Below are 20,728 nucleotides of genomic sequence, written 5' to 3'. Positions count from 1 at the left end.
ATCACCACCTGGCCCCTTATTCAGTTCTTATAGCTACCCTGAGAGATGAGCTAGGATAATCCTGTTTCACAGATGGGCAAACTAAGTTACCCAATTTTTGGAGGTCTGTCTGCTTTTCACCATCATATCATACTGCTTTTGATGGCAGGGTACTGTTGCTTTGCATATGTGATGGATTTTGTTTTTTTAAAACAGCCATTTCTGTCAACAAAAATTTTACAAAAGTGGGGGTCGGGCAGTAGTGCAGCAGGTTAAGCACACATGGCATGTGGTGCAAGGACGGGCGTAAGGATCCCGGTTCCAGCCCCCGGCCCCCCACCTGCAGGGGGGTCGCTTCACAAACAGTGAAGCAGGTCTGCAGGTGTCTTTCTCTCCCCCTCTCCTTCTACCCCACCTCTCTCCATTTCTCTTTGCCCTATCTAACAACAACAACATCAATAACAACAATAATAGTAATCACAACAATGATAAAACAACAAGGGCAACAAAAGGGGAAAAATAGCCTCCAGGAGCAGTGGATTCATGCTCCAGGCACTGACTGAGCCCCAGCAATAACCCTGGAGGCAAAAAAAGAAGAAAAAAAGAATTTTCCAAAAGTCAAACTGTGGACAAGAAAGATTGAAGGACTGATGTAGTCATGACTGACTATGGGAGATGGGTTACTTAATACACCTCCTTTTCCCTTCTGTGTGTGTGTGTGTGTGTGTGTGTGTGTGTGTGTGTGTGTTTGTGTGTGTTTTTCCAGTTTGCTGCTCAGCCCTGACTGTGATAGTGCTTGGGATTAAACTTGGGACCTTCAAGCCTCAAACATGAAAGTTTATTATTATGTAACCACTGTGCTATCTCCCCAGCAGTACATTTTTCTCAATTTATTTCTATTTCTTTCTCCCAGTTTAGAAGAGGAATACCGAGATAATTTGTCCTTGTAGAAGGGCACTGTTTTCATTAGCCTAACACACACATGCGCGCACACACACACACACACAGAGTCACTGTTCAGCGCTCTTGTTGGCATCATTATCTAAAGAGCACGTGACCACCTACCCTCCCTGAAGGTCCCACCACATGCATGCAAAGCTGGGCCATTCCCTGTAGGAATCACCTACATGGCTGAGTTTGCTCTTTTCTTCTCTCTGTGCCCACAATGTCGTTGTCGTCATCTTCCTCCTCGCACCAACATACACCAAAACACACACACACACACACACACACACACACACACTGTGGCAGCCGCACTGAAGGAGGGCCCTAATGGCAGTGCTCAGCACCCCCTTAGACAGCCCAGCCACACTGGAAGCTCCTTCTTCTCTTTTCCCCACACCCAGGCCCAGCCTCCACTTCCTCCCAGACCTTACTAGTTAGTTCCCCTCTGTAAGAAGACTAGGGGTGTGACTGTCACCCCCTCAGCAGCACAAACTACAGGCCCTGAGAAAAAAGCTCAGATTGTTCCCTGGCAATACAATTAAGTTGGGGGTGGAAGTAGGACCTAGAGGTTGAGTGAGGGAGATAAGAGCAACACAAAAGGGAATTTGAAAACTCTGAACAGTTTGGAGCCACGGGAGGAGGTGGGGTGGCCTTTGAGCTGACTTGGACTTGCCTTCTGCCCCTGTCTTCCCCCCTCCCCTTCCTTCTCTCCCCACGCTTAGAGGTCCTTGGAAACGTGCCAGGCCCTGAGTAGTGCAGTTTCAAGTCTTTATTATTAGAAATCCCCTTCTTGGCTTCACAGCCTCACCTCCTTCCGGCTCTTGACCTCCCTTCTGCCATTCCCATTTCTAAATGGGTAGGCTGAGAGTTGGGGTGCAGTACTGGAGTCACAGGGCCCCCCTAGATCTGTCTCTGAGCTTCTTGTCTGCAGAGTTGCTTGCTGGAGTCCTGTGTGGCATCCCCGCACTCTGTTCTGGGATGAGGCAGGGGTGAGGGGAGAGGCCTTGGTGGACACTGGGACAGCAGGAAGGAAGGCTGGCTGCAGGGGAGGCAGATCTGAAGGTCTTTGAGTTCAGGTCACAGCTTTCATCTGGCCTTCCTGGTGAGGCTGAATTGGAGCATTTGAAAAACAAATGGCAAAATGTATTCCACTCTTCCACTATGACTGATCATCTTTGCCCATGATTAGGGACTTGGGCAGCACAGAAACATAACAGCAGTAAAGAAAACGAGGGTCTTCTGTACTCCCACAATGAAAAACCCTTCCCTAGGACTCTGATATGCTTCTTTTCTTCTGTGTTCAGGGTGTATATATTTTTATTTCTCTCACTGCTTATAGCACACAAATATCTACTAATTGCTAGCCTGCCCCCCCACCCCCATATCGCTATACTCTTTGGGGTGTTTCCTTCTTACAAATTCTTCCAAAGCAATTTAATGAAGAGGTGACTACTTTCAAGACACAGACAGTGTCTTGATTAGCTTTGGCTCAGTACTGATGACATTAACATCTTTGTATACACTGGTGTTTCTCTGTGGACTTTCTCAGAAGGCAGTTACTTTAAGAACTCTCTGTAAGCAGAGAGAACTCTCCAGATGGAATTGTGTACTCTAGGTGGTGTGGGTGGCTGGGGACAGGGGACAGGCACAGGTGGATGGATTATGCCCTCTCTGCCCCTTGAAGTCATCACCCCTTGACCATGAAATCCCTTTGGGAAGCATCATGAATATGGTTTGAAGCTAAGAAAGCACAATGATTCAACGCCAGCTCTGCCAGAATAAAAACTGGATTAAGTGAGGAGGGATTTTAATCTATGTTCTGACTTCCTGCTTCGTTCTCCCACACCCTTGTTTCTTTTCCCAGTTCCCTGTTTTTCCCTCAGTCAGGCAGACCACACACACTCTAGAACAGATACTCTCTTTTGGTAGACTGGAGCCCAACACAGTCCCCCAGGCCAGTAGCACAGCCTTTTGTGGTCAGTCTCCCAGGGCACAGTGCTCAGTAACATTTTGGGTTTTGAGGGGCTAGCACAGGGCAGGAAAGTGGGAGTGGGGGAGGTGGAAGGTGCAGACAGCCAGTAACAGTTATGAGCTCACCTCAAAAAAATGGGACCTGTGCTTAAAGGCAAGAACTCCCATGGAAGCATTCTGAGCACTGCTCAGCTCTGACTTATGGTGGAGCAGGGAATTGAACCTGGGACCTCTGAGCAACGGGTCCTTGCGCCTCATACTATGTCTGCTTAACCCAGTGCTCCACTGCCCAGCCCAGGGGAGTCTTTTTGCTTAACCACTGTGCTATCTCCTTTGTCCCCTTGGGAGCACTATGAGGGTCTTCTTCAGTAGCTGGTCTGTGCAGGACTAAGAACTCAGGGTTGGGAAAGAAGTGACAAGAAAGATGAGGGTAGGGAGTCAGGCGGTAGAGCAGCTGGTTAAGCGCATGTGGCCAAAGCGCAAGAAGTGGCGTATAAGGATCCCGGGTTCGAGCCCCCGGCTCCCCACCTGCAGGGGAGTCGCTTCACAGGCAGTGAAACAGGTTTGCAGGTGTCTATCTTTCTCTCACCCTCTTTGTCTTCTCCATTTCTCTCTGTCCTATCTAACGATGATGACATCAGTAACACCAACAATAACTACAACAACAATAAAAAAGGGGGCAACAAAAGGGAAAATAAAAAAAAAAGATGAGGGTAAAGGTGAAAGTATAGCATCCGGAAAATCAAGAACCTATTCACTGAAAGAACATCAAGGGGGCTGAGGAGACAGCATAAGGTTCTGAAGCTCTGAGGTCCCCCCCATTCAGTCCCCAGCACCATCATTAGTCAGAGCTGAGCAGTGCTCTGGCCATTTTCTCTGTATCTTTCATATCAAAATAAAATAAAGCAAAATATATTTTAAAAAGGAAATAAAATTTAATACTGTACAAAGAACATTCATGAATCACCTGAGGGGGTGCCACGTGGAGAGGAGGAAGACAATACTCCTTTAGTAATTAAGGTCTCAGTTATCTTTGGTGATTAGAGTCTCAGCAGGTCCTTAGCAGAGGAGAGAATCAAAATATTCAAATCCTACCTCCACGGGATAGGATGCCATAGAAAAACATTTCCCCTAAAGCCACCTCAATCTCAAAACCTTCATTGTTGGGGTTACCAATATAGTCCCAGACGTGGGTTTTGTGGAAACAGGCCTCAAAGATTCTGGGCTCCAGACAATACTGGGTACCACTGGGATACATGCGCAGTGACCAGCCCCTTGTGACTGTGCTCTTCAGAGTGAAAGCTGCTCTCCATCTTTGGACGGAATACATTCTAGATCCCTGCAGAGGCAAAATAAAGCAAATGACCTCTGATTTATTTAAATAAAGTTTGGCAAGTTTATTCATTTTGTTTGTTTTATTTATTTTGCTGGTACATATGATTTTTATGGTTTACAGTTGTTGGTACATTGGTACAATTTCTCAGTTTTCTGCAAAACACTCAACCCACAGCCTAGGTCCTCCTCCACCATCATTCACCAGGACCTGACAGCTCCCCTTCGCCCCACAGTGCTTTACTTTCGTGGAATACCCCAGACCCAGTCACCCAAGTTCTGCTTTATATTTTCTCTTTCTGTTCTTGTGTCTCAACTTCTGTTCATGAGTGAGATCATCCTGTTTTGAGGGAAAGGAGGGGCCGACACTTGCTTGTCCAACCTTAAAAAAGGTTTGTCACCCATTATCTCTACAAAGAGTTGAGGAGAGCATGATTTTCAGGAATTTTAAATTTTATTCGGGAAAATTGAGAATGTTCATGTTAGAACTGAGAGAGAGAGTGAACCTGAGTTACCACTTACATGATGGTTCAGACAGACAGAGAGCTCAAGAAACTCACAGATCTAGCTTTTAAAACCAAAGCCCTGCCTTTACCTTTCCAAGCCACAAGTGTCACCACAACCATTTTCTGGGCGGTACCTTTCAGTACCACCTGTCCCTCAACATTCCCTTATTTATCTCTCTCTTTCTGACTTATCTCATGTACGCTCCATCCAAGATGAGGTGAAGAAGGTAAATTTATCATTCTTAATAGCTGAGTGGAATTCCGTTGTGTATATATACCTGTTCCTCTATTGTTGGTTGTTTCATGGATTTAGCTTTTCCAAATAGCTAAAAACAACACAGGTATGAACTTAGATATGCACAGATCTTTTTGGATGGGTGTGTCGGGTTCCTTAGGATATATCTCTAGGAGAGAAATTGCAGGGTCATAGGGCAGGTCCATTTCTAGCCTTCTGAGAGTTCTCCAGACTGCTCTCCACAGGGCTTGGACCAATTGACATTCCCACCAGCAGTGCAGAAGGGTTCCTTTGTCCCCACAACCTCTCCAGCATTTGTTGCTACCTTTTCTGATTTATGACATTCTCATAGGAGTGAAGTGGTATCTCATTATTGTCTTTATTTGCATTTCTCTGACAATCAATGACTTGGAACATTTTTTTCATATGTCTGTTGGCCTTTTGGATTTCTTCTGTGGTGGATATTCTGTTAACAGGGGGCAGGGTGGTAGCACAGTGGGTTAAGTACACCTGGTGCAAAGTGCAAGGATCAGCGTAAGGATTCCGGTTCAAGCCCCCAGCTCCCCGCCTGTAGGGGGGTCACTTCACAGGCAGTGAAGCAGGTCTGCAGGTGTCTATCTTTCTTTCCCTCTCTCTGTTTTCTCCTCCTCTCTTGATTTCTCTGTGTCCTACCCAACAGCAAGAACAACAAAATGAACCCAACACATCCATCCAAAAAGATCTGTGTACACATATGTTCTTGGCAGCACAATTTGTAATAGCCAAAACCTGGAAGCAACCCAGGTGTCCAACAACAGATGAGTGGCTGAGCAAGTTGTGGTATATATACACAATGGAATACTACTCAGCTATAAAAAATGGTGACTTCACCGTTTTCAGCCGATCTTGGATGGACCTTGAAAAAATCATGTTGAGTGAAATAAGTCAGAAACAGAAGGATGAATACGGGATGATCTCACTCTCAGGCCGAAGTTGAAAAACAAGATTAGAAAAGAAAACACAAGTCGAACCTGAAATGGAATTGGAGTATTACACCAAAGTAAAAGACTCTGGGGTGTGTGGGTGGGTGGGGAGAATACAGGTCCATGAAAAATGATGAATTAAATAGTGGGGGTTGTATTGTTAAATGGGAATCTGGGGAATGTTATGCATGTAAAAAAAAAAAAAGAAGTAGAAACGCAAAGCAGAAATTGACTGAGTTTGGAGTATGGCACCAAAGTAAGAAAGCAGAAGTACACTAGAGTTTGCAGTGAGTACCTCCCTAATACTTCCTCTCCACTTTTCCAAGCTTTGGGTCCAGGATTGCTCAACAATTTGTTTGGCTTTGTATGTTAACTCTCTTTTCAGTCACCAGGTTCCAGATGCCATCAGGATGCCGGCCAGACTTCCCTGGATTGAAGACCCCACCAATGTGTCCTGGAGCTCAGCTTCCCCAGAGCCCCACCCTACTAGGGAAAGAGAGAGGCAGACTGGGAGTATGGACCGACCAGTCAACGCCCATGTTCAGCGGGGAAGCAATTACAGAAGCCAGACCTTCCACCTTCTGCAACCCTCAATGACCCTGGGTCCATGCTCCCAGAGGGATAGAGAATGGGAAAGCTATCAGGGGAGGGGGTGGGATATAGAGATTGGGCGGTGGGAATTGTGTGGAGTTGTACCCCTCCTACCCTATGGTTTTGTTAATTAATCCTTTCTTAAATAAAAAAAAAAAAAAAAAAGAACAACAAAATGGGAAAATGGCCTCTAGGAGCAATGGATTCGTAATGTAGGTACCAAGTCCCAGTGATAACCCTGGAGACAAAAAAAAAATCTGTTAATGTTCTCTCCCCATTTTTTTGCTCCCCCCTTTTGTTGTCTTTTTTTTCTATTGCTGTGGTCATTATTATTATTGTTATTGATGTTGTTATTGTTGTATACAATAGAGAGAAATGGAGAGAGGAGGGGAGACAGAGAGGGAGAGAGAGAAAGACACCTGCAGACCTGCTTCACCGCCTGTGAAGCACCCCCCCTGCAGCTGGGGAGTCAGGGGCTCGAACCGGGATCCTTACTCTGGTTCTTGCACTCGGTGCCATGTGTGCTTAACCCCCCCAACCCCCCTCCCCATTTTTGATTGGGTTTTTCTTTTTTCTTTTTTGAGTTTGGTGAGCTCTTTATATATTTTGGTTATTAGCCTCTTGTCTGATGTATGGCATGTAAGCATCTTCCATTCTGTGGGAGGTCTCTGTTTCAGTGGTGGTTTCTTTTGCTATGCAGAAGCTTTTTAATTTGATGTATTCCCATTGGTTTATTTTTGTTTTAGTCTTTCTTGAAATTGGAATTGTATCACTGAAGATGCCTATAAAATGTAGATGGAAAAGAGGCTTGCCAATATTTTTCCCTTAAGTATTTGATAGTTTCTGGTCTAATATCTGAGTCCTTGATCCATATGGAGTTTACTTTTGTGTCTGGTGTAATGTAATGGTTAAGTTTCATTCTTCTGCATGTTTCAACCCAACTTTTCCAACACCATTTTTAAAAAAGATTTTTTTTATTTGTTAATGAGAAATATAGGAAGAGAGAGAAAGAACCAGATATCACTCTGGCACATGTGCTGCCGGGGATTAAACTCAGGACCTCATGCTTGAGAGTCCAAAGCTTTATCACTACACCACCTCCCGGACCACTCAACACCATTTGTTGAGGAGACTCTTCTTCATGTCAGAAGAAGAACTCCAAGAATCAGTCCCCTTCACTATAGCAGCAAAAGCAATAAAATATCCAAGAATAAACCAAACAAAAGAAGTGAAAAGACTTGTATACTTAAAGTTTCTGAAAAATTAAATGTCCATAGGTGTGGGGGCTTATTTCTGGCCTCTCAGTTCTATTCCACTGGTCAGTATGTCTATTTTTGTCAGTATGTCTATCAAGTGGTTTTGATTATAATGGCTCTATAATAACATACAATTTGAGATCTGGGAGCATGATGCCTCCAGTTCTGTTCTTTCTTCTAAAGATGGTTTTGGTGAGTCTAGGTGTATTCTGATTCCAGATAAACATTTGTAGCTTTTGTTCTACTCTCTTAAAAAAATGGTTGGGATTGCATTAAATTTGTATATGGCCCTGGATGGAATAGTCATTTTGATTATATTAATTCTTCTAATTCACAAATAAGATATCTTCCAACTTGTTTGTATTTTTTCCTATTTCCTTGAATAATTTCCTTGAATAATTTTCAGTATACAACGCTTTCACTTCTTTTGTTTGGTTTATTCCTAGAGAGTGTATTGTTTTTGCTGCTGTAGTGAATGGGACTGATTCTTGGATTTCTTCTTCTGACTTAGTGTCTACATAAAGGAATGTCACTGACTTTTACATACTAATTTTGTAGCCTGACACTTTATATTGCCTGATAATTTCCAAGAGCTTCCTCTGGATTCTTTAGGTTTATCTATGTATATTATCAGATCATCTACAAATAGTGAGGATTTGACTTCTCTTCCAATCTATATTCCATTAATTCTGGTTGTTTTTTTTTTTTTTTTTTTTTTTCCTAATTGATATGGCAAGAACTTCCAACACTATGTTGAATAGTAACAGTGAAAGTGGGCAGCTCTTTCTAGCACCTGATCTAAGTGGGACTGTTTTCAGTTTCTCACCACTGAATATGATGCTGGCTGTAGGCTTGCTGTATATGGATTCCATATACCAGATCATTGCTCAACTCTGGTTTATGGTGGTGCTGGGGATTGAACCTGGGAGCTCAGAGACTCAGGCATGAATGTTCATTATTATTTTAATATTTGTGTATTTGTGTGTGTGTGTGTGTGTGTGAGAGAGAGAGAGAGAGAGGAAGAAATAGAGAATTGAAAGAGAAGGGAAAGAAGAGAGAGGTCAGAGCACTGCCTATTTATGTCATACTGTCATGCTCCCTAGAACCTGTGGCTTCTGAGACCTCAGGCATACAGTTTTGTGTTCTGTCAGGATGAACTATTTCCCTTCACTTTGTTCATTTTTAAAATCTAGATTTACATTTTATTCCTAAGTCTGGATAAAATGGATATAGTTAGCTGTTTCTTCTCCTTAGTTCTTTAAAATATTGGGAAAGCTATACTTCTCTCTGGCATTCACTATCCTGGAAAGAAACCAGCGTAGAGACTAGAATAGGAAGAGAGGAAGAATAAGTCTGAAATCACTTTAAATGGGATCCTCATGGCCTCAAGGTGAAACCCTTAAGTTTAGAGCTCAGGACAGACAGGGGAAGTCTGCCTGAAGATTCTTCTGTGACTAAGGCTGATATCCTGGGAGAGCCGCTGAAGGGGCCTCATGTCATGCTGCTGCTGAACCAGCTGCCTTCACCAGCAAGGTATCTTTTGGGGTGTGTATGTGTGTGTGTGTGTGTGTGTGTGTGTGTGTGTGTGAAGAGGATGCAGGCTCAGCTCACAGCCCATGAGAGGAGTCAGAAAGGTAAACAATTGTGGCATTTGAAGCAGAAAAGTTTAGAAAGAGACCTTTCTAAAGTGTGGGCAGTAAAGGTTCACTCGAGGGCACTGGACTTTGTGAGAGCATAGGATGGCAGAACTTCACAGAAAGGGCATTCATCTCAGGTGGACCTTCAAGAATAGGTGAGATTTGACAGAAAAGGTGGGAGGATAGCAAGAGTGTCAGGGACTAACATGGAAATTAGAAGCAATCATAAAATTCCAGACAAAGTAACTCTCCAGAAATGGGTTGCAGGAACAGGAAAGACATGGAACAAGGAAGTTGAAGTCCTGGGCAGGGCATCTGAGAGAACTACAGGTGGAAACTCAGCAACCTGCCTAAGAAGGCTGTTCAGTTCTGTCAAAAGAACAGCTGTCCTCTCCGCTCTATCTTGTTACTGCTGACCAACTTCAGGCAAGTTATTTGATTTCTTTAATTATTGGATTCATAATTTCTCAGCCCGTAATACTCTCAACTCTCAGAAGGGTATGAAGTTCACATGGTATAATGTTCACAGAAAACCAAGCAAAGACCAGTGACAGAACCCCATTAAATGGAGCCCTTTCTTTTACTCCCTGTAGATGGATTGAATTGGGAAATATAATGGTGCATCAGAAGTTATTTTAATTAATTAATTAATTAATTACCAGAGCACTGCTCAGCTCTGGCTTATGGTGATGTTGGGGATTAAACCCGGGACTTTGGAGCCTCAGGCATGAGAGTATCTTTGCATTACCAGTATGCTATCTACCCCTGCCCCATCAGAAGGTTTTTTTTTTTTCTTTTTCTTTTTCTTCTTCTTATTTTTATTTATTTTCCCTTTTGTGGCCATTGTTGTTTAACATTGTTGTGGTTATTGATGTCGTTGGTGGATAGGACAGAGAGAAATGGAGAGAGGACGGGAAGACAGAGAGGGGGAGAGAAAGACAGACACCTGCAGACCTGCTTGACCACCTATGAAGCGACTTCCCTGCAGGTGGGGAGCCTAGAGCTAGAACAGGGATCCTTCCACCAGTCCTTGCTTTGCGCCACGTGCGCTTAACCCGCTGCACCACCGCCCAACTCCACAGAAGGTTTTTTTCCTTAATTTCTTCATTGGGGAATTAATGTTTTACATTCAACAGTAAGTACAATAGTTTGTACATGCATAACATTCCCCAGATTCCCATATTACAATACAACCCCCACTAGGTCCTCTGCCATCCTTCTTGGATCTATATTCTCCCCACCCACCCGCCCCAGAGTCTTTTACTTTGGTGCAGTTCAGGTTCTACTTGTGTGTGTGTTTTTTTTTTATAATTTATTTCTTTATTGGGGAATTAATGTTTTACATTCAACAGTAAGTACAATAGTTTGTACTTGCATAACATTCCCCAGTTTCCCATTTAACAATACAACCCCCACTATGTCATTTATAATCCTTCATGGACCTGTATTCTTCCCACTCACCCACTCCCACCCCAGAGTCTTTTACTTGGGTGCAATATGCCAATTCCATTTCAGGTTCTACTTGTGTTTTCGTTTCTGATCTTGTTTTTCAACTTCTGCCTGAGAGTGAGATCATCCCATATTCATCCTTCAGTTTCTGACTTATTTCACTCAACATGATTTTTTCAAGGTCCATCCAAGACCGGCTGAAAACGGTGAAGTCACCATTTTTTACAGCTGAGTAGTATTCCATTGTGTATATATACCACAACTTGCTCAGCCACTCATCTGTTGTTGGACACCTGGGTTGCTTCCAGGTTTTTGGCTATTACAAATTGTGCTGCCAAGAACATATGTGTACACAGATCTTTTTGGATGGATGTGTTGAGTTCCTTAGGATATATCCCCAGGAGAGGAATTGCAGGGTCATAGGGTAGGTGTTGGTATCTTCTAATTCTGCTTTTAAAACCCCCTTCTGTTTCATTTGGTTTAAATCCCCCCCTGCTTAACACTGCATTCTATTTACATAACCACTGTATTCTATTTACATAACCACTGTCGTCTATTTACATAAATCTCTTTTACATTTACATAAAGCACCACCTTCCCTCCAGGGCATTGGTGGTTTAGTGGTAGAATTCTCACCTGCTCCACCCCCTCTCCTTGTCACACCCTGATCCTCTCCTTGTCACACCCTGATTTTCTTTCTTTTTTTTTTTTTTTTTTTTTTTCTTTATTTAAATTTTTAATTTAAGAAAGGATTAGTGAACAAAAGCATAAGGTAGGAGGGGTACAACTCCACACAATTCCCACCACCCAATCCCCATAACCCACCCTCTCCCATGATAGCCTTCCCATTCTCTAGCCCTCTGGGAGCATGGACCCAGGGTCGTTGAGGGTTGCAGAAGGTAGAGGGTCTGGCTTCTGTAATTGCTTCCCCGCTGAACATGGGCGTTGACTGGTCGGTCCATACTCCCAGTCTGCCTCTCTCTTTCCCTAGTAAGGTGTGTCTCTGGGGAAGCTGAGCTCCAGGACACATTGGTGGGGTCTTCAATCCAGGGAAGCCTAGTCAGCATCCTGGTGGCATCTGGAACCTTTGCCGACGATGCTATCAGAGCACTCGCTGTTAGCGACTTCTCAGGCCGTCGCCATATTACCTCCCCCACACCCTGATTTTCACCACTCACTTTTCTCTCTACCCTCTCTGCGTCGCATCCTGTTCCCACCCTACTGGGCTAGTATATTTATAAGGACAAGATTGTTTGTAGTTGTTAGTTTAACTTAGCTTGGTATAGATTGTGCTGCGTTCTGCATAAATAAAGAGATACTGCGTACAACCCAGCCATGAGTCCCGGGTCGTCTGTCTCCCGTCAATGAAGCTCAGACCGACAGGTAGGTCCATTTTTAGCCTTCTGAGAGTTCGCCAGACTGTTCTCCACAGAGGTTGGACCAATTGACATTCCCACCAGCAGTGCAGGAGGGTTCCTTTGACCCCACAACCTCTCCAGCATTTGCTGCTGTTACCTTTACTGATGTAAGACATTCTCACAGGAGTGAAGTGATAGCTCATTGTTGTCTTTATTTGCATTTCTCTGAAATCAGAGACTTGGAGCATTTTTTCATGTGTTTCTCAGCCTCTTGGATCTCTTCTGTGGTGAATATTCTGTCCAAGTCTTCCCCCCATTTTTTGGATGGGGTTATTTGTTGTCTTGTTGTTGAGTCTGGCAAGCTCTTTATATATGTTGGCTATTAAACTCTTATCTGATGTATGACATGTAAAGATCTTCTCCCATTCTGTGAGGGGTCTCTTGGTTTGGGTAGTGGTTTCTTTTGCTGTGAAGAAGCTTTTTAATTTGATATAGTCCCATAGGTTTATACTTGCCTTAGTCTTCTTTGTAATTGGATTCGTTTCATTGAAAATGTCTTTAAAATTTATGTGGAAAAGAGTTCTGCCAATATTTTCCTCTAAGTATTTGATAGTTTGTGGTCTAACATCCAAGTCCTTGATCCACTTGGAATTTACTTTTGTATTTGGTGAAATACAGTGATTCAGTTTCATTCTTCTGCATGTTTCAACTCATTGTTTCCAACACCATTTGTTGAAGAGACTCTGCTTTCCCCATGTAATAGTCTGGGCCCCTTTGTCAAAGATTAGATGCCCATAGGTGTGGGGCCTCATTTCTGGGCTCTCAGTTCTATTCCACTGGTCAGTGTGTCTATTCATGATCCAGTACCAAGCAGTTTTGATGACAGCGGCCCTATAATACAGTTTGAGATCTGGGAGTGTGATGCCTCCAGTTCTGTTCTTTTTTTCTCAAGATTGTTTTGGCAATTCTAGGTCTTTTCTGGTTCCAGATAAACATTTGTAGCATTTTTTCTATTCTCCTAAAAAATGTGCTTGGGATCTTGATGGGGATAGCATTAAATTTGTAGATGGCTCTGGGTAATATATTCATTTTGATGATGTTAATTCTTCCAACCCATGAACATGGAATATCTTTCCACTTCTTTGTGTCTTTTTCAATTTCCTTGAGTAGTGACTCATAATTTTCAGTATACAAGTCTTTCACTTCTTTGGTTAGGTTTACTCCTAGATATTTTATTTTTTTTGTTGCTATAGAAAAAGGAACTGATTTCTGGATTTCAATTTCTTCTAACTTAGTGTTTGCATAGAGGAATGCCACTGACTTTTGAATGTTAATTTTATAGCCTGACACCTTACTGTATTGCCTGATGATTTCCAAAAGCTTCTTGCTGGATTCCTTCAGTTTTTCCATATATACTATCATGTCATTTGCAAATAAGGAGAGTTTGACTTCTTCTCTTCCAATCTGTATCCCTTTAATTCCTTGCTCCTGCCTGATTTCCAAAACTATGTTGAATAGTAATGGTGATAGTGGGCAGCCCTGTCTAGTACCTGATCTGAGTGGAAAGGCTTCCAGTTTTTCACCATTGAGTATGATGTTGGCTGTAGGTTTGCTATATATAGACTCCACTATCTTCAGGAATTTTCCATCTATTCCCATTTTTTGTAGTGTTTTGATCATAAAGGGATGTTGTATTTTGTCAAAGGCTTTCTCTGCATCTATTGATATGACCATGTGGTTTTTGGTCTTGCTTTTGTTGATGTGGTGGATCACATTAATTGATTTACGTATATTAAACCAACCTTGCATGCCTGGGATAAACCCCACTTGGTCATGATGAACAATCTTTTTGATATACTGCTGTATCTGGTTGGCTAGAATTTTGTTCAATATTTTCGCATCTATGTTCATCAGAGATATTGGTCTGTAGTTTTCTTCTTTGGTTGTGTTCCTGTCTGCTTTTGGTATCATGGTGATGTTGGCTTCATAGAAGCTGGCAGGGAGTATTCAGTGTCTTCAATCTTCTGGAAGACTTTTAAAAGTAGAGGTATTAGTTCTTCTTTGAAGGTTTTTTAGAATTCATTTGTAAAACCATCTGGTCCAGGACTTTTATTTTTGGGGAGATTTTTGATAACTGTTTCAATTTCATTAGCTATGATGGGCCTGTTCATGTTATTCACTTCCTCTTTACTTAGTTTTGGAAGTTGGTAGGTATCTAGGAAATCGTACATTTCTTCCAGGTTCTCTAGCTTGGTGGCATATAGTTGTTCATAGAAGCCTCGCATGATATGTTGAATTTCTGCAGTTTCTGTTGTGATATCTCCTCTTTCATTTACTATCCTATTTATTTGGGTCTTCTCCCTTTTTTGTTTTGTGAGTCTGGCTAAAGGTTTGTTGATTTTGTTTACTCTTTCGAAGAACCAACATTTACTTTCATTGATCTTTTGTATGGTTTTCCTATTCTCAATGTTATTTATTTCTGCCCTAACTTTAGTAATTTCTGTCCTTCTGGTTGCTTTAGGATTCGTTTGTTGTTCTTCTTCTAGGTCTTTAAGATGTGCAATCAGGCTGTTTATTTGTGCCTTTTCTTGTTTCCTAATGTGTGCTTGTATAGCTATGAACTTCCCTCTTAGGACTGCTTTAGCTGTGTCCCAAATATTTTGATAGCTTGTGTCTTCATTTTCATTGAACTCTCGAAACATTTTGATTTCTTCCTTGATTTCCTCTTTGACCCAGAAGTTGTTAAGAAGTGTACTGTTGAGCTTCCACATTTTGGCACTGTTACTAACCTTTTGTTGATTGTTAAGTGTTAGTTTAATTCCACTGTGGTCTGAGAAGATGCTTGGGATGATTTCAGTGCTCTTGAATAGGCTGATGCTGTCTTTGTGGCCTAATATATGGTCTATCCTTGAGAATGATCCATGTGGATTTGAGTAAAATGTGTATTCCAGTTTCTTGGGATGAATGACTCTGAAAATGTCCAATAGTTCTAGTTTATCTATCTCTTCATTTAGCTCCCTTATGTCTTTACTGATTTTCTGCCTGGATGATCTGTCAAGTTGAGATAGTGGGGTGTTTAAGTCTCCTACTATGATTGTGTTACTGTTAATATATTGCTGTAGCTCTTTCAGTAGAAGTTTGATGTATTTAGATGGCTTCTCATTGGGTGCATAGATATTAATAATTGTTAAGTCCTCTTGATTGACTGATCCTCTGAGCATTAAGTAGTGTCCATTCCTATCTTTTTAAATCTTATCTATTTTAAAGTCTATCATGTCAGATGTGAGAATAGCTGTTCCTGCCCTTTTTTGTGGGCCATTGGCTTGTATGATAGTTTTCCATCCTTTCACTTTAAGTCTGTGTTTGTCTTGTTGAGTTAGGTGAGTTTCCTGTAGACAACATATTGTTGGGTTGTGTTTTCTGATCCATCTTCCTACTCTGTGTCTTTTAATAGGTGAATTCAGGCCATTGACATTTATTGATATCAAAGATTGAAGATATTTTAACGCCATTCTTGTAGAGTTTTAGAGTGTTTTGATATATGTCCTATTTGTGGTGCTCTGGTTGTTTATAGGAGACCTTTCAGAACTTCTTTCAGGGCAGGCTTGGTGATGGTTGCTTCCTTCAACTGTTGCTTGTCTGAGAAGGTTTTGATGCTTCCATCTAGTCTGAATGACAATCTAGCAGGATATAGTATTCTTGGCTGAAAGCCTTTCTCATTGAGCACTCGATAGATATCTTGCCATTCTCTTCTGGCCTGTAGTGTTTGTATGGAGAAGTCTGCTGTTAATCTTATGGGTTTTCCTTTGTAGGTGACTCTTTGTTTTTCTCTTGCAGCCTTGAGGATCCTTTCTTTATCCTTATTCCTTTCCAATCTAAGTATGACATGTCTTGGTGTCTTTAGGTCTGGGTTAATTCTGTTTGGGACCCTCTGGGCTTCTTGAATCTTTATGTCTTTGGTGTTGTCTAGACTAGAGAAATTTTCAGCTATTATGGCCTGGAGAACGCTTTCTTCCTCCCCTTCTCCTTCTTCCTCTGGTAAGCCAATAATGCGTATATTGTTTCTTTTGAAGTCATCCCATAGGACTCTGTTGTTGTTTTCAGTATCTCTTAATCTCTTTTTGAGATCTCTTACTTCTTTTTTAGTTGTCTCTAATTCATCCTCAATCTTGCTAATTCTGTCTTCAGCCTCATTGATTCTATTCTCTCTGCCCTCTACTGCTTTCTGGAGTTCATCTATTTTGTTGCCCTGCTCTGATACTGTTTTAGCTTGTTCAGCTAGTTGTCTTCTTAGCTCAGCGATTTCAGCTTTCAACTCTCTAATAACCATGAGATAATTAGAATTTTCTTCCATATTCTCATTTGTTGTTCCTGCATTTCTGATTACAATTTTTTCAAATTCTTTACTCACTCCTGTTATTATTTCCTTAGCTAATGTTTGGATGTTGAACTCGTTGTTTTGTGCTTCACCCTCTGTTTTGTCCTCCTCTGGAGGACTTTTAGCTGGACTCTTGTCCTGGTTCGAGTCTCCAATATTTTTTCTTGTTGTTTTAACCATTTTATATAAGTTAACAGTTTTTTCAATCCCTGAGTTGGAGTTCAGTGGTGTAAAAGCCTTTTTTTTTTCCCCCTGTAGGCTATGGGAGCCTGAGGGCTTCTAAACTATCAATAGGCTTCTTAGCTTAATCACTGACTCCTGACCAAGAGATAAAGCAGGGTGTGGCAGAGATAATCCAGTGGTTATGCAAAGAGACTTTCACAGCCCCTCAGCTATACCACCGAGGTATAGGTCTTCTCCTGAGTTTCCTGGTTAGATCTCTGTCCCCTGGTGTCCCTCCCTGTTGCTGCTCCAGATTCTGAGGGTAGTAGCAATGGAGACTCAGAGTTGCACTTGGTGAGTCTCTGGGGAGTCCTTTCCTCCCTTCAGCTGTCCCCTTGTTGGTGGAGCAGACTGGAGGTGGTGTCTCCACCGACAAACTGTCGAACTGTTAGCAGTCACTTAATCTCTCCTTCGGCCCCTCTCTCCTCTCTGTCACCAGTCACGCGTGTTTGTACTCACGGGTGATTTACTGGGTTTCTGTGGTCATTCTAGTCCTGTCTTGTTTCGGTCCAGGTGTTCTCCTTTGGTATTCCTAGTTGATCTGGGAGAGGAGAGGAGAGGAGAGAAAGCGATCTGCTGCTCGTAGCTCCGCCTCCGGAAGTCCATACCCGGTAATTGACCCCTATATTAAGCCTAAACACTTCACCATTTTCTCTTTGACTGATGAACAAGAGTCCAAATAATGAGGACTGGTGGACAAGATGAGCAGGGTGAAGTCCTTGAGGGCTGGTGGGTGGAAAGGTGTCAGGAACTGAAGAAATCTGAGCATGGCAGAAACTTAGAGAAATGGAGAGGAAAGGAAGACTTGTACTAAGAGGTGGACAAAACAGAAGCCAAACCATACCTGCCCAGAACAATTGAGCTAAGGCTGCAGAAGAAGTGTCCTAGGAGGAAGATGGAGGGTTAGGTTTGGAGCCAGATTATGGAGAGGATTAGAGGCAGTGAGGCCTTCAGTTTCCACGTAGACAATGTCTTCTCCATTGTGAGTTCTTGGTCACATGGAACTGCCCCCCCCCCCCACTGACTAGTCCCTCCCACACCCTGCATTCATTCTTCTTTCTTTCTTTCTTTCTTTCTTTCTTTCTTTCTTTCTTTCTTTCTTTCTTTCCTTTCTTTCTTTCTTTCTTTCTTTCTCTCTTTCTTTCTTTCTTTAAGTTTATTTTATGGGATGGTAAGATAGCACACCTGGGAGGCTGTCTGTTTTGCCGTGTATGTGATCTAGATTAGAACCCCTAGTATGTGCTATGGTATCTGTGTGTGTGTGTGTGTGTGTGTGTGTGTGTGTGTGTGTGTGTGTCCCTCTCTCTATCTAAAATAATGTTGGCTTGAAACAGCAAATCCCTGGTGACAACAGATTTTATTTTAATTTATTACACAAACAGAGTGGAGTGTTGATTCACTTGAATCAGAGATGGAGAAAGAGAAGCCAGAGCATCACTCTGATAACATGTGGCACTGGGGGTTGAACCACAAACCTCAAACATGCAAATCCCTTCTTTTAGCATTGGTCCCCCCCACCCAGCCCCATGGTCATCACTGGGGCTTCACCACTCCAGAGTGATTTTTTTCAAATAGAAAGACAGGTAGATAGAGATAAAGACAATACAGCTTTGAAGCTGTCCTCAATGTGATAAAGGCAGGGTTTGAACCTCAGTCTCACCCATGATAAAGCAAGTGCTCTATTCAACTGGGCTTTCTTGCCAATTCACTTCGGTCACTTTTATGCCACTTATTCATACACACACACACACACTCTCTCTCTCATTTAAAATATTTATTGAAGAAAAATAAGAGAAAATGTTTTTATCTATTTGTATGAGAGAGAGACAGAAAGAAGAGAGCATGGCTCTGCTTTGGCATATGGTGATGTTGGGGGATTGAACCTGGGCTCTCACACAACCAAATCCTGTGTATAACTCTGAACTATCTCCTTGGCCCCATGTACTTTTTCTGGTTTATGTACATATATGTCACACCATGCCCTAAGCAAGACTGTAAGTTTCATAGGACAGGTCACATAAAGATTTCCTAATTTGACATGTCTCTGTGGTAATATAACATGGAAGCTGAAAGGTAAAGGAACTTTGGGGAAGCCCAGGGAGAAGCTGGGTCACCCTCTCATGATGAACTTCCTAAAAGCACAGCACAGCACAGCACAGCTACAGTGATGGCATGTGTTGTCTCCTCAGCGTTGATTCCCATGCTCTTGCACTAAGCTGCCTTGGTGGTTTGGATTTCAGTTCATGTGGTATATTTATAGAACGAATTTGATATACTTCCTACCGGTATATCCTGAAATATAAACAGAGGGAATGCTTTTTCTAGTCAATGGTTACAGACTTTGCGAATTCTTTGGGGTTTAATCTGTTCAAGACACTTGTCTTTCCTAAAAATCAACCAAAGTTTCATTATTTAAGAAGAGAACCACTGTGTGCACCTAACACCTTTGCCCTCTAGAGATTCCTGCCCTTTGGTAGTTTCAGCTGCTATTTCATAGCTTAATCCCAAAGAAGAAATCAACCAGGAACCTCAGGAATCAGGTGACTAAGGGCAGTAAGCAGAACTGTGCAGTGCAAACATGGCCTGCCTGCCTGGATGTTTGCTTTGGTTTAAATAGTTACTGGGGATCCCATACCAACCTTTGACTTTGCAGGGAGTTTTACTTTGCTGGTAAGTAGCTGTTTTTCTTCCTTTCTTTCTCTGCTTCTCTTTTTCTTTCCTCTTTTCTTCCTTCCTTCCTTCCTTCCTTCCTTCCTTCCTTTCTTTCTTTCTTTCCCTTTTCTCCCTTTCTTTAGAGCATTGTTTAGCTCTGGTTATGGTGGTACAGGGGATTAAAACTGGGACTTTAGAGCACAAAGTGTTGTTTATTTATCGTCATCATCATTATCATCATCATTATTATTTTAGTAGTAGTTTCTTCATGTGGCTAAACAGATTCTTTTTTTTTTTTAAGCCAGAGCTAAGGAGTTTTTTAGTCTTTCTCTTTATTTTTTAAATATAATTTTAAAGTTTTATTTATTAGCTAGAGATAGAAATTTAGAGGGGAAGGGAGGGGAAGATAGAGAGGGAAAGAGACAGAGAGACACCTTCAGCCCTGCTTCACCACTTATGAAGCTTTCCCCTTGCAGGTGGGGACCAGGGACTTGAACCTGGTTCTCCTTGCACACTGTAATGTGTGTGCTTAACCAAGTGTGCTATCATCTGACCCCTGCCAAACAGATTCTTTAGGTAGATCTGACTTTTCTCTATGGATAAGCCAAGATGGTAATGGTAACATCTGGATTACTGGACCTATTCATATGTCAGGATAGTAGCCACTCAGGAGTGTGTGGATTCCCTATCCATCTAGGACTCAGCTGTCTATACAACTCACTAATTCTTGAAGTCATAGTTTTTGGTAGCCTTGACCACCACCCACTGGTAGAATCCTCATAGAAGTGCTTCCTGGACACTTCTGGAGCCCTCTTATGTCACATGCATGTGGACAGCCTTACTGACCTGAAGTAGATTATTTGGGTTCTGTATTTTTCAAAGCTGATTTTTCACTGGATTGGAGTGGTGGTGGAGGGTAACGATGGGGCTGGAAGGAGCTTGACACAGAAGTTCTTGAAAGGAACAAGAATGGAATCTCCATTCTGCTCATGCTTGTATGGTTGATTTGCCTGAGTTGTAGTCTACTGCTCAAGACCCAGCAGATGCTAACTCTCCTCCATTAATTTGTTCTCCCCTTCTACATGTTTTCCATGGGAGTAAGACTAATTCTTCACAGACCCCTCCAAATCACACTCATGGGCTGGGGAGATAGTATAATGTTTATGCTAAAGACTTTCATGCCTGAGGCTTTTAGGTCCCAGGTTCAACCCCTAGCACCACCATAAACCAGAGCTGAGAAGTGCTCTGGTCCCTC

Source organism: Erinaceus europaeus, chromosome 9 (genome assembly GCF_950295315.1).
Source record: "Erinaceus europaeus chromosome 9, mEriEur2.1, whole genome shotgun sequence".
Classification (NCBI taxonomy): Eukaryota; Metazoa; Chordata; class Mammalia; order Eulipotyphla; family Erinaceidae; genus Erinaceus; species Erinaceus europaeus.
The sequence above is the reverse complement of the archived record's forward strand: the minus strand, read 5'-3'. Positions refer to the sequence as shown.